This window comes from Bison bison, unplaced genomic scaffold (assembly GCF_000754665.1).
Source record: "Bison bison bison isolate TAMUID 2011002044 unplaced genomic scaffold, Bison_UMD1.0 scf7180017864473, whole genome shotgun sequence".
Classification (NCBI taxonomy): Eukaryota; Metazoa; Chordata; class Mammalia; order Artiodactyla; family Bovidae; genus Bison; species Bison bison.
The window spans coordinates 9,992,841-10,004,441 of NW_011495034.1; positions in this window are offsets into that span (position 1 = coordinate 9,992,841).

Here is an 11,601-nt window from a genome sequence, read left to right on the forward strand (position 1 = left end):
GCAGGAGGAGAAGGGGACGACAGAGGATGAGATGGCTGGATGGCATCACTGACTCGATGGACGTGAGTCTGAGTGAACTCCGCGAGTTGGTGATGGACAGGGAGGCCTGGCGTGCTGCGATTCATGGGGTCACAAAGAGATGGACACGACTGAGCAACTGAACTGAACTGAACTAATGGCCATTCAATCTATAAATATTACCAAGTGATACAGAATTTAAGCATAAGCTAATAAAACCTATTCAGGGAGAGCAACTGCATATCCTGTTGCTATGAGGCCAGTGCTGGAAATGGGTGTCACTGTGGAGCAATAGGAAGCATTAATCAAGTGGCAGAAAAATTTGAATCATGGGGTGCCTAAGATTTGACATTGCCCAAGGTAAAACTCTGATCTATGGGAACAAGGGGACTTTAAACTCTCCAGGGCTGAGCATTCTTCGCTGTGCAACTACAACTACATCGGATTAGAGCAGTAGTTCTCACTTATTAACAAAGCATCAGAATCACCAGGAAATCTCCTTTAAACAGTTTGTTAGGCCCACCTCCAGAGTTTCTGATTAAGTAGGTCCGAGGTGGGGCCTGAGTATTTGCATTTCTAACAAGTTTCCTGGTGGTGGTGATGCTGCTGGGTCAGGAATATCCTTTGAGAAGTACTAGATTAGGGTCGTTTTCCTGCAGTGGTGTTCAGTGGATTCACTTCCAAAGTTCTTTTGGAAAAAAAACTAAAAGGAAAAAATAAATTTTGTGGGGTTATAAAATCTATGAAATTCCAAATAAAAATGCTTTATCATTGCATTATTTATCAGGTTAACTAATATAATCATATGCATTTTTAATCTTAAATCTTCAAGCCTTGTCTCTCACACTTCTTAACCAAAACTTTCTGCTCTAGCCAGATTGAACTATTACTTTTCCCTGAATATCTCATGTGCTTAAATCTTATCTGCCTTGTATATACTTCTTTCTTTCCCTTAGCCTGCAATCTTCTTCCTCCACGGTTTATCTGCTAAAGCCTCTATATTCCTCTAGTCGTTCCTCCTTTCAAGGGTCATCTATTCTCTGAAGCTTTCTCTAACCAAATCTGTTTAGTTCTCCACCAGAATACATGGTCCTATATATATTGTTTGTTTCTTTGTCTCCTAGAGTTTCTTAAGGGCAGTGAAAGAGAGTGTTTTGTCACTCATGTCCTTTGCAGCTACAAGTTGATGATGTGACCTGTTACACATTCATTGCTATAGAGACAGAAATTTCAAGAATTTACTCAGTTCAGGCCTGGATTTATTTGCTCATTGTAGGAGGCTGAACAGTGGCTCCACAGTGATGCCAGTGTCAAATCCCAGGACCAGTGAAGGTTACTGTACATGGTATAAAGGATTTTGAAGATGTGACTAAGTTAAGGATCTTGAGATGAGGAACTTATTTTGAATTATCCAAGTGGGCCCAAATGAATTACAAGCATCCTAATTAGGGGATGGAAGAGGAAGATTTGACTATAGAAGTGACACATCAGTGTGCTGTAACTTCAGAAAGATTTGACCAGCCATTGCTGACTTTAAAGATGGAGGAAGAGGCCCCAGTTCAAGGAATGTAACTGCTCTCTGAAAGGTGGGAAAGGCAAAGAAATTGATTATCTCCTAGTGCCAGGATAAGGAATGCAGCCCTGAAGACTCATTTTAGACTTTTGAACTTCCAAACTCTAAAATAAATTTGTGTTACTTTAAGCCACTAAGTTTAGGGTAATTTGTTACAGCAGCAATAGGAAACTGTTAAAACTAGTGGAATAATATTACAGAAATATGAATAGATCCTCTATAGAATTTACTTCGCTAAAAGAATCACACATTCTAAATTCTATCATCAAAATTATTATAAGTAATGGTACTGGAAGATGACATTTATTTGTTGCCTACTGTCTATCAATGCCTTAAACACATTAACTATTGAGTAATTACACAACCATATGAGGTAACTTATGTTTAATATCTCTATTTGCTCATGGAGAAAATGAAAGAGTGATTTTAAGTAATCACATCACTAAGTGGTTGAGAAAGGCTTTGAGTCAGTCTGTTCCAAACTGTTATGCTATTTATTTTTGCAGTATATGACTTTCATCCATAATTAAGAACAAAGTGATGTTATAGTCATGTCCAATTAGAGGAACTATGGTTCCACGTACCTCTAATTGGTGCTAGTGGTAAAGAACCCGCTGCTAATGTGAAAACATAAGAGATGCAGGTTCGATCTCTGGGTTGGGAGGATCCCTGGAGGAGGGCATGGCAGCACACTTCAGTATTCTTTCCTAGAGATTCCCATGGACAGAGGAGCCTGGCGGGCTACAGTCCATAGTGTTGCAAAGAGTCAGACATGACTGAAATGATGGCCACATGGTTGCATATAATGCTCAGGAGAAGTATGGGTCAACTTTTAAAGGCAGTTCCTTTTTATTATGGTCTAGCTAAAAGGCCGAGCTTCCCTGATGGGAAGCTTTACCTCAGTGGTAAAGCATCTGCCTGCAGTGCAGGAGACCTGGGTTCAATCCCTGGGTTGGGAAGATCCCCTGGAGCAGGGCATGACAACCCATTCCAGTACACTTGCATGGAGAATTCCATGGAGAGAGAAGCCTGGCTGGCTACAGTCCATAGGGTCGCACAGAGTGGGACACGGCTGAAGTAACTAAGGAGCAGCAGCAACAGCTAGAAAGCCACCACATTCTTTTCACTAACTCCTGTAAAAATTCATATGCATCCACATGTGAAATTTGCATCTTGACATAGGATTTTATTTTAGGGATACCGTATAGTGCAGTCTTGATAAGTTTAATGAATTTTATATGCCCGCAGCACTAACTTGTTTGAATGTAATTTTACCATTTTTTTTGACCTTTATAAACAAATTGCACCACCCTTAAAAGCATAAGTTCTATGATGAACCATGATAATATTTATGGTTAGAAAACCTGTATTAAAAAAAAAAAAAAAAAATTTTCAAATGACTAAAGAAGTGCAGTGTTGAAAGCATTAAAATGAAATAATCACACATAGGTCTGGAATTTAATAGGCATTCAACAAATTATTTATTAAATAAAGATCCAAAATATTAGTCAAAGTAAAAATGACTCCTCTTTCCATCTCTTTCTGATATGCATACCCATAGCTTCCCCAAGCACATGTGTTTGTGCTACTAGAGCAGATTGTTGTATGTATTATTCTGTAATTTGGGGTTTTTATATATTTTTGTTTCTTTGTTGCTTATTTATGTATTTTGATGTCTTTTCTTTAACAGTATATATGACCTTTGTTTCTCTTGGTATATCTATATTTACTTTATTTTTTAGAGCATTGCTTTGTGGTCTGTGGTATCATTTAACCAGTCTCATACTGATGAATGTTCAGTTTGACTTCATTTTTATTACTAATAAAAGTAATGCTGTATTGCAAAATGCTGCAATATATCTTTATTCGCTTGAGTGATAATATTCACAGACTAGATTCCTTGAAGTGGAATTCCTGATTTGTCTGCATACACACTTAAAAATATTGACAGATAACGGCAAATTGCCTCTGTGAAAGTTTGTAACAATTTATATTTATAACAAATTTATGAAAATTTCTCTTCTCAAAAACCATCACTGATTCTGGGTGTGAAAATAAAAATCTTTAAAATTTTCCAGTAAGATAGATTTCACATAAACTGAGAGTTTTCTATATTTCCATGCCAAGTACTACAGAGAATACTGAAGAGGTAGAAGATAGAATACCTAATTTCATACTTTTGTTTTTACCAGGGAAAGAGTCCCATTCCTTAGTTACTTAAATGTAACACTGTATAAGTATAAAATAGTGAATGTAAAAAATACAGGGTCAAGCTATAGGACTCAAGGATTGGACTTGTTCAGAATCCAGTAGGGAAAGTAATTGATACGTTTGAATTTGTTAAGAAATACTAATTATCATTATGAAAAGTAAGCTAGGTTTAGGATAGGTGGAGAAAAGATATTAAACATTTCAGAAGCATATATGATGGTAGAAATGAATGAGCTTGTGGTTTTGTATATAGGATTTTATTTTCTGCTGCTAAAAATTGCAGTCATTTGCCAATGAACATCTGTGAAGATGATAAAAAGTGCCTCTCTGGTAACTTAAATCTAGGTTTCAAAGCTTGTATTTACATGTTGGGGACTGACATTTCATTAATTCAGATGAATGCAGGAGGGAAGTCAGAAGCTGTGGAGGCTGCCACTAGCTATAAATGAGACCTTAGGTGACAGGCACCCAACACACATCTGTCATGTTTTAGCCCCGAGCCATGAACACTGCAGCATCTCAGAAGCCTCTGTAACACTTCTGTTCTGATGAGTGCCTATAAGCAAACAACAACAAGAGTCTAAGAACAAGTCACACTTTGTGGAGAAACATAACCCCAGGCAGCTACTGAATACAAACAGCATATTTGGAGCAAGAATTTGGAAAGCATACCTGGGAGTCACGAGTCTTCTGAGGGAAGACTCAAAGCATCAAAATTCAGAGGGAAAGCTTGGCACGAAACGCCCAGAAAGAAAAGCATAAAGTCATGCCCCTCCTCGGGCACCAAACAAATCAACACAAGAAATACCCTCTGCCCTAAAGTGGGCGGATGTCCTGAACTCCAAGAAAAAAACATACACATGGAAATGAGTTGTAGCTTCCTTAATAAAATTCTGTATCTACCAAACCTCTGTTCCAGTTGAGAAAAAGGGAGACATGCAGTGTAATGTGATGGTTGGATAGAATATTTAAATGGAATCATCCATGAGCAGCCCCATGTGTTTAATATGCATCTCCCCCTGGCACTTTTCCTAATGAAATATTGTTATATTTTCTGAGGCAGTAATTAATCATCTCATCAAGGCATGTATGAGTCCTTCATGTTTCCCTTGAAGAAAATACAATCACATCCTTTCAAGAGTCCACCAATATTTTCTTATCCTGGTGGCATTTACACTCCAAATGTAAGAGTACCCCTGGAATACTGCAGATCCCATAGAAACTTCTGGTGGAATGATGTTTCTTTATCTCCTAGAATTATACTCAAGTTGTCAAAGGGTAATGTGATTCTGTTATATTTTAATTCAGGATCTGGCGTGTGGAGGATGCTTCTTAATTACATCAGAAGACACTCACAAAAAGACACGTGTCTGCCCTGAAATTAGATAAAATCACGTTAAATCAAATCAGATGTGCTTATAAAGGAATAAAGGGACTTGTGATTTAGTCTCAAAAACATGGGGCCCTATGATTACTTGAGGTATGTCAGAAAGGGGTGGAAAAAATATGGAAGATATACTTGAGTTTAAACTCTGAAAGTTAAGAAACTAGATAAGTTTATCTAGCATAGTTCTAAAATCCTAGTGCATCACTATTTTTAAGTATATTACATTTTTTTTAGAAAACATGACAGAAGAGTATGAAGGACATATGTAAAAAGAGCACAGTAGGTCACAGGCAGGACGAGGTCACACACTCAAATTTCTTGATTCCTGGGTCCACACAAATATACAGTTAATACACCCTAAACACATTCACAATTGTTATTTTTCCTGTGATGTTAAAATGTAGATTCGGAGAAGGCAATGGCACCCCACTCCAGTACTCTTGCCTGGAAAATCCCATGGACGGAGGAGCCTGGTGGGCTGCAGTCCATGGGGTCGCTAATAGTCAGACACGACTGAGCGACTTCCCTTTCACTTTTCACTTTCATGCATTGGAGAAGGAAATGGCACCCACTCCAGTGTTCTTGCCTGGAGAATCCCAGGGACGGGGGAGCCTTGTGGGCTGCTGTCTATGGGGTCGCACAGAGTCGGACACAACTGAAGCGACTTAGCAGCAGCAGTAGCAAAATGTAGATTAAAGAAGAAAAAGCACAGAAAATCTCCACCTAACAGGCAGGCAGAGAATAGGGTGGATCTGCCTTCTTGGCTCTTGTTCAGTTGTGTTACTCACTATGTGGCCTTGGACCAGAGGCACTCTGCCCGATGAATCCCATCTTATAAATATGAAATAAAATATCCTAATTCATAGTCTTGTTGAAAGAATAAGATGAAAAAATAAAAGTAAATAATTTAGAACAAAGCCTGGCATAGAGTAATCACTCAATGAGCTATTATTATTCTTATCAGTATAGTCTTCTAGCTGCTAAGCTTTCATCAGCTGTAGGTCTGTGAATATAATTAAGAAACTTTAATCCAAAACAATGATTTTCTTCCAAAATCTATGATGAAGTTTACTTCTTATTCAGATTAGAAAACAGAAGTCTGCAGTTTTGGAATTGCAGATGAGCTCTGACTGACTGTAAATCATCTCGGGTAGGATGGATGGGCCAACCCTCAACCTTAACAAGCCTTTTTCAGTTAAAGACTCATTTTTCCATTGGTGATTTTTCTGCATCAGCTGTATCATTTACTTTTTGTATTCTTTATTTAAAAATATAGGAGTCTATTTAATCTTGTTTCATGTAACCGGAAATGATGTGGATAAAAAGAGACAAAGTTGCTTTTACATTCTTCTGTTCTTGATCATTTCCTGAAAAATGTAAAGGAGATATTTTTATCTATGCTTTACCCACTAAGGAAATGGCAGTCCACTCCAGCACTCTTGCCTGGAAAATCCCATGGACGGAGGAGCCTGATAGGCTACAGTCCATGGGGTCGCAAAGAGTCGGACATGACTGAGCGACTTCACTTTCACTTTACCCACTAAAACTTTTGCATTCCCTTAAATTTTTCTTTATTCAACTGTGTGAGCCAACCACTTTCCACCCATATCTTTCCATGATTACTTACTAGGAATAGTAACAAATGACTTGGATTCCTTTGTTCTCCTGTTCCCTTTTGGTGATCCCATCCTCCAGGAACACAAGACTTTGCTGTCCTTTGTATTCTGCGTGGACCATCTCCTGTGATCCTTTCCTTCAGGCTCTGAGAGTCTCTGCTTCTTGTTGCTTTAATAAAGTGATTATTCTTCATTGATAAAAGGTTTTATTCTGCCAGGGCTTTGTTTTGAAAATACATTTAGGAGCGCTGTGGCAGATCAGTGAGGTAGACAGTCCTTGACTTGTGAGTCTTTACGTTCCTTTGTGGTCACACTGTTTAGAGTTGCACCATTCCTGTCTATTCCATTGCTTTATTTTTCTTTCCTTCCTTTCTTTCTTTCTTTTTTTTTTTTATTATTTATCTGGCTTTGCCGGATCTTAGTTGCAGCACACAGGATCTTTGATCTTCATTGTAGCACGTGAGATCTTTAGTTGTAGCATGTAAACTCTTAGTTGTAGCATGTGGGATCTAGTTCCCTGAAAAGGGCTCAAACCTGGGCCCCCTGAAATGGGAGTGCAGAATCTTAGCCACTGGACTGCCAGGGAAGTTCCATTTATTATTTCCTAATCTCATCTCTAGCCTCATACAGAACTGTGAGATTATAAGTAATTTTTTATTGTATTTTGTATTCCTGGTATTTTTTTAGATTAAATGTATAGGGTATAGTTAATTAATAAGTAATCATAGATCTTATTTCACTGTGGTCTTCTATATCCCTTCATACAGCAAATACAGTTTCATATTTGTGCTTAGCTTCATGCATGGTGTGCCTTTTCCAGCCCTCTAAGAAAACCACTCTTCTTCAGGCTTTTCCCAATTTTTACAGTTTAGCCGACAGAACTTTTTTAGCACTTTTTGCAATTCTCTTTCTTATATAGTACCTAACATGCCTGCCTTAATTATCTATTCATTTACTTTCTTTAACAATCAGACTGTGAGCGATATTTTGTTTCCATTTTCTTGAATAGGACCCGGTTATATTAAATACTTAACTAACATTTAGTAATAAAATAGCTTTGAGGGAAATAGTAAGGGCTTCATTTTTTTATGGATATTTATTTCAGTGTTTTAAAATTTCTTTCCAAGAAACAAATAATAAAACTGTTTTCATGGGGATCTGAAGTTAACATATCTAAGTTTTAAAGAGAATGACAGTTATTTAGCGATGAAAATGAGGATTTGTACCTAATGAGGAAAGTTAGTGAACGTCTACAGGAATGACGGTCTCAGCGTCTGAGTTGCGGTCTTCACTGTGCCTGTAAGTCATTAGGTGAACTCTTCCGAACCAGGGCTTCACCAGATGATGTGTATTAAGGTTCTTGCATAAATTAAAATACTTTCAACTTCAAATAACAGAAGACTTAAACTGACTTAAGTCACAAAGGGAAATTTATATTCATGTAAGTGAGGGCTTAGGCGAGGGCTTATTCAGAGGCTTAAAATGTCAATAGGAACTGTTTTGTTCAGATATTCCACCTGTAGCTTCAGTGTGTTGGTTCCCATCAAAGTTTTAGAGCGGCTCCCAGCAGAAGCCCGAGTTACCTGCCTCCTTGTTTGCATTTCTTCCCCTCATCATCAAAAACACCGTGCCTCACTCTGACTAGTCCAATTTGTGTTATGTGTCAGCTGTCAACTCCTGAAACAGTTATCGTTGTTTGAGACAAGTTAATAGCTTTTACTGTACATACATACATATACACTGGGTTGGTCAAAACATTCATTGAGATTTTTGCCTAAGATAGTCTGGAAAACCCAAATGAACTTTTTGGCTGACCCAATATTTACTATAATTGACTGGTTTGTATTATCCAGGTCCTCACTTGGATCTGGGTGTATGGATCAATTCCTCCCCAACTCCATGATTACTACACTGTGGCAGGGGCTGGAAATAATGTGGTAGCTCCTACTATAGCCACAATATTCTCATATACCTTTAAAAACCTATGATTATATAATGTAACAAAATAGAAAGCATTTTATATTCTATACTGGGGAATAAATACTAGAACAGGTATGCTTATATCTTTAATATCAAATATAGAGCAGCCCCAAATCATTAAACATCTGAGAATTATTGCCAGTATCCAAAATTAGAGTGCTTGTTACCTCTCAGGAGGAAATGCTATCTCTACTTGAAGACATACAACTTTTCCCTAGATATATTTAGGATGCTTTAGAAGCATCTAAAACCACCAGATCTAGAGATATTAGAGGTCAAGTTAAAAGAAATTTTAAGAGATTAAAAAGAGATTGATGGGAGGAAAGATGGGAGGTATGCTTTAAAATGCTCTCAATTTGGCTTAGATGACCCAGGTCACAGGAGCTTCACAAAGACCTGGATTTATCAGTTTATTACAAACAGTTGTAGTATATATACAGTTCTGGATTTAACAAATTTTATCACAAAGACCAGAATTATAGTTTACACCATATCATGCTCAAGGAATCCTAAAGGCAGTGACTCTGTTTTGCTAGGTTAAGACATAGTTTTCATTCAGTCAATATGTAGATTAAAGGCCTTGTTGAAAAAAAGATGAGACATCTCCAAAATAGCCTGAATGTCAATTAATAGAAAAGTAGATAAACAAATCATAGCAGATTCATAAAATAAAATGCCATTCAGCAATAGAAATGACTGCTGATATTCTCAACAACATCGTTGAATCTGACAGGCATTATACCAAGTAAAAGAAGCTGTAGGGGTGTATATATCATATGATTTAATTTACTTCAGGTTCTAAAGTAAGGCTTCTCAGGTGGTGCCATGGTAAAGAATCATCCTACTGATGTAGGAGACACAAGAGACAGTTTTCATTCCTGGGTTATGAAGATACCCCTGGAGAAGGAAATGGCAAACCACTCCAGGATTTTTGCCTAAAATGTTCCACAGATATGAGTCTGGTGGGGTACAGTCTGTGGAGTCACAAAAGAGTTGGACACAACTGAGTGACTGAGCACACACACACATAAACACACCAAAGGCTAAGCAAGGTAAAACTAATTTATCACTATAGGTATCAAAATACTAGTTTCCTTTGGCAGTGAAGTTTAACTAAAAGGGGTCAAAAAGAAACTTTTAGGTGTGATAAAATTGCCTGCATCTTGACTGGGATGGTGGTTACATGGGTGGTTACAAGTGGTAACAAACAACTCATCAAATGGCACAATTAATATCTGTGAACTTAAATATATCCATGCACTTTTCTCTGTGTAAAGTTTATTTTAAAATGTTTTTTAAAGATTCATGCCCACCAAAGAAACATTTTTCATTCTAAATAATATCTGGAAATCCCTTTTTTGCTGTTTGATATTGCCTAACAAATGAGACTATTGAACCAGACAGTGCACACTTATCAAATATAGGAAACTGATGTTTCTTAATGTGCAATTGTCTTATAGTTGTATGATGACTCACCTCTCTGATTATGATCATGTCATTATCTAATTCTTCCATTTACTCCAAAGGTAATGTCCACCTAGATGGCTTAAATAGTATATCTGAATATTATATTCTACTATTTGACATATTTACACACCTTTATGTGCTGTGCTTAGTTTCCCAGTCATGTCCGACTCCTTGCGATCATATGGTTTGTAGCCCACCAAGCTCCTCTATCCAAGAAATTTTCCATGCAAGAATACTGGAACGGGTTGCCACTTTGTACTCCAGGGGATTTTTCTGACCAAAGGATCAAACCCACATCTCCTGCATTGGCAGGTGGATTCTTTAACACTGCATCACCTGGGAAGCACACATACCTTTATTGCGAGGCTTAAAACTTCTAATCTGATTGGAAGCTGAATTATTTTTTTCATTGGTTCTTTCTATATGATTGATCACAACATTTTTACAGATATTAAAATGAGAGAAATTGAACTCAGGAATTTCTTTTGGACTTTTAGTTGTTCCATTGACACATTTTAGCTAAACTATCATGCATTTCACAAATGAAACACTGACACTTTCAGAGAAAAATTTATCTTTTCCCAAAATAATATACATTGTATTTAATGAACAGAGAATCCATACTATATCTTTTGACACTTTCACTATTGTTCTTCACACAGAAATGGAACATTCCAGAAACTAAGTTTATGACTTATTATTTAGTAGGTGTGATCATTAATTTTATGTGTCAACTTGATTGGGCCATCAGTTCAGTTCAGTCATTCAGTTGTGTCTGACTCTTTGTGATCCCGTGGACTGCAGCACACCAGGCTTCCCTGTCCATCACCAACTCCCAGAGCTTGCTCAAACGTGTGTCCATCAAGTTGGTGATGCCGTCCAACTATCTCATCCTTTGTCATCCCCTTCTCGTCCCACCTTCAGTCTTTCCCAGCATCAGGGTCTTTTCCAATAAGTCAGTTCTTCACATCAGGTGGCCAAAGTATTGGAGTTTCAGCTTCAGCATCAGCCCTTCCAATGAATATTCAGGGTTGATTTCTTTTAGGATTGACTGGTTTGATCTCCTTGCAGCCCAAGGGACTCTTAAGTGTCTTCTCTAGCACCACAGTTTGAAAGCATCAGTTCTACGGTGCTTAGCCTTCTTTATGGCCCAACACTCAAATGCATGATTACTGGAAAAAGCATAGATTTGACTATATGGAGCTTTTTCAGCAAAGTGATATCTCTGCTTTTTAATATGCTGTCTAGATTTGTCATAGCTTTTCTTCAGGGTGCAAGTGTCTTTAATTTTGTGGCTGCAGTCACTGTCTGCAGTGATTTTGGAGCCCAAGAAAATAAAATCTGTCAGC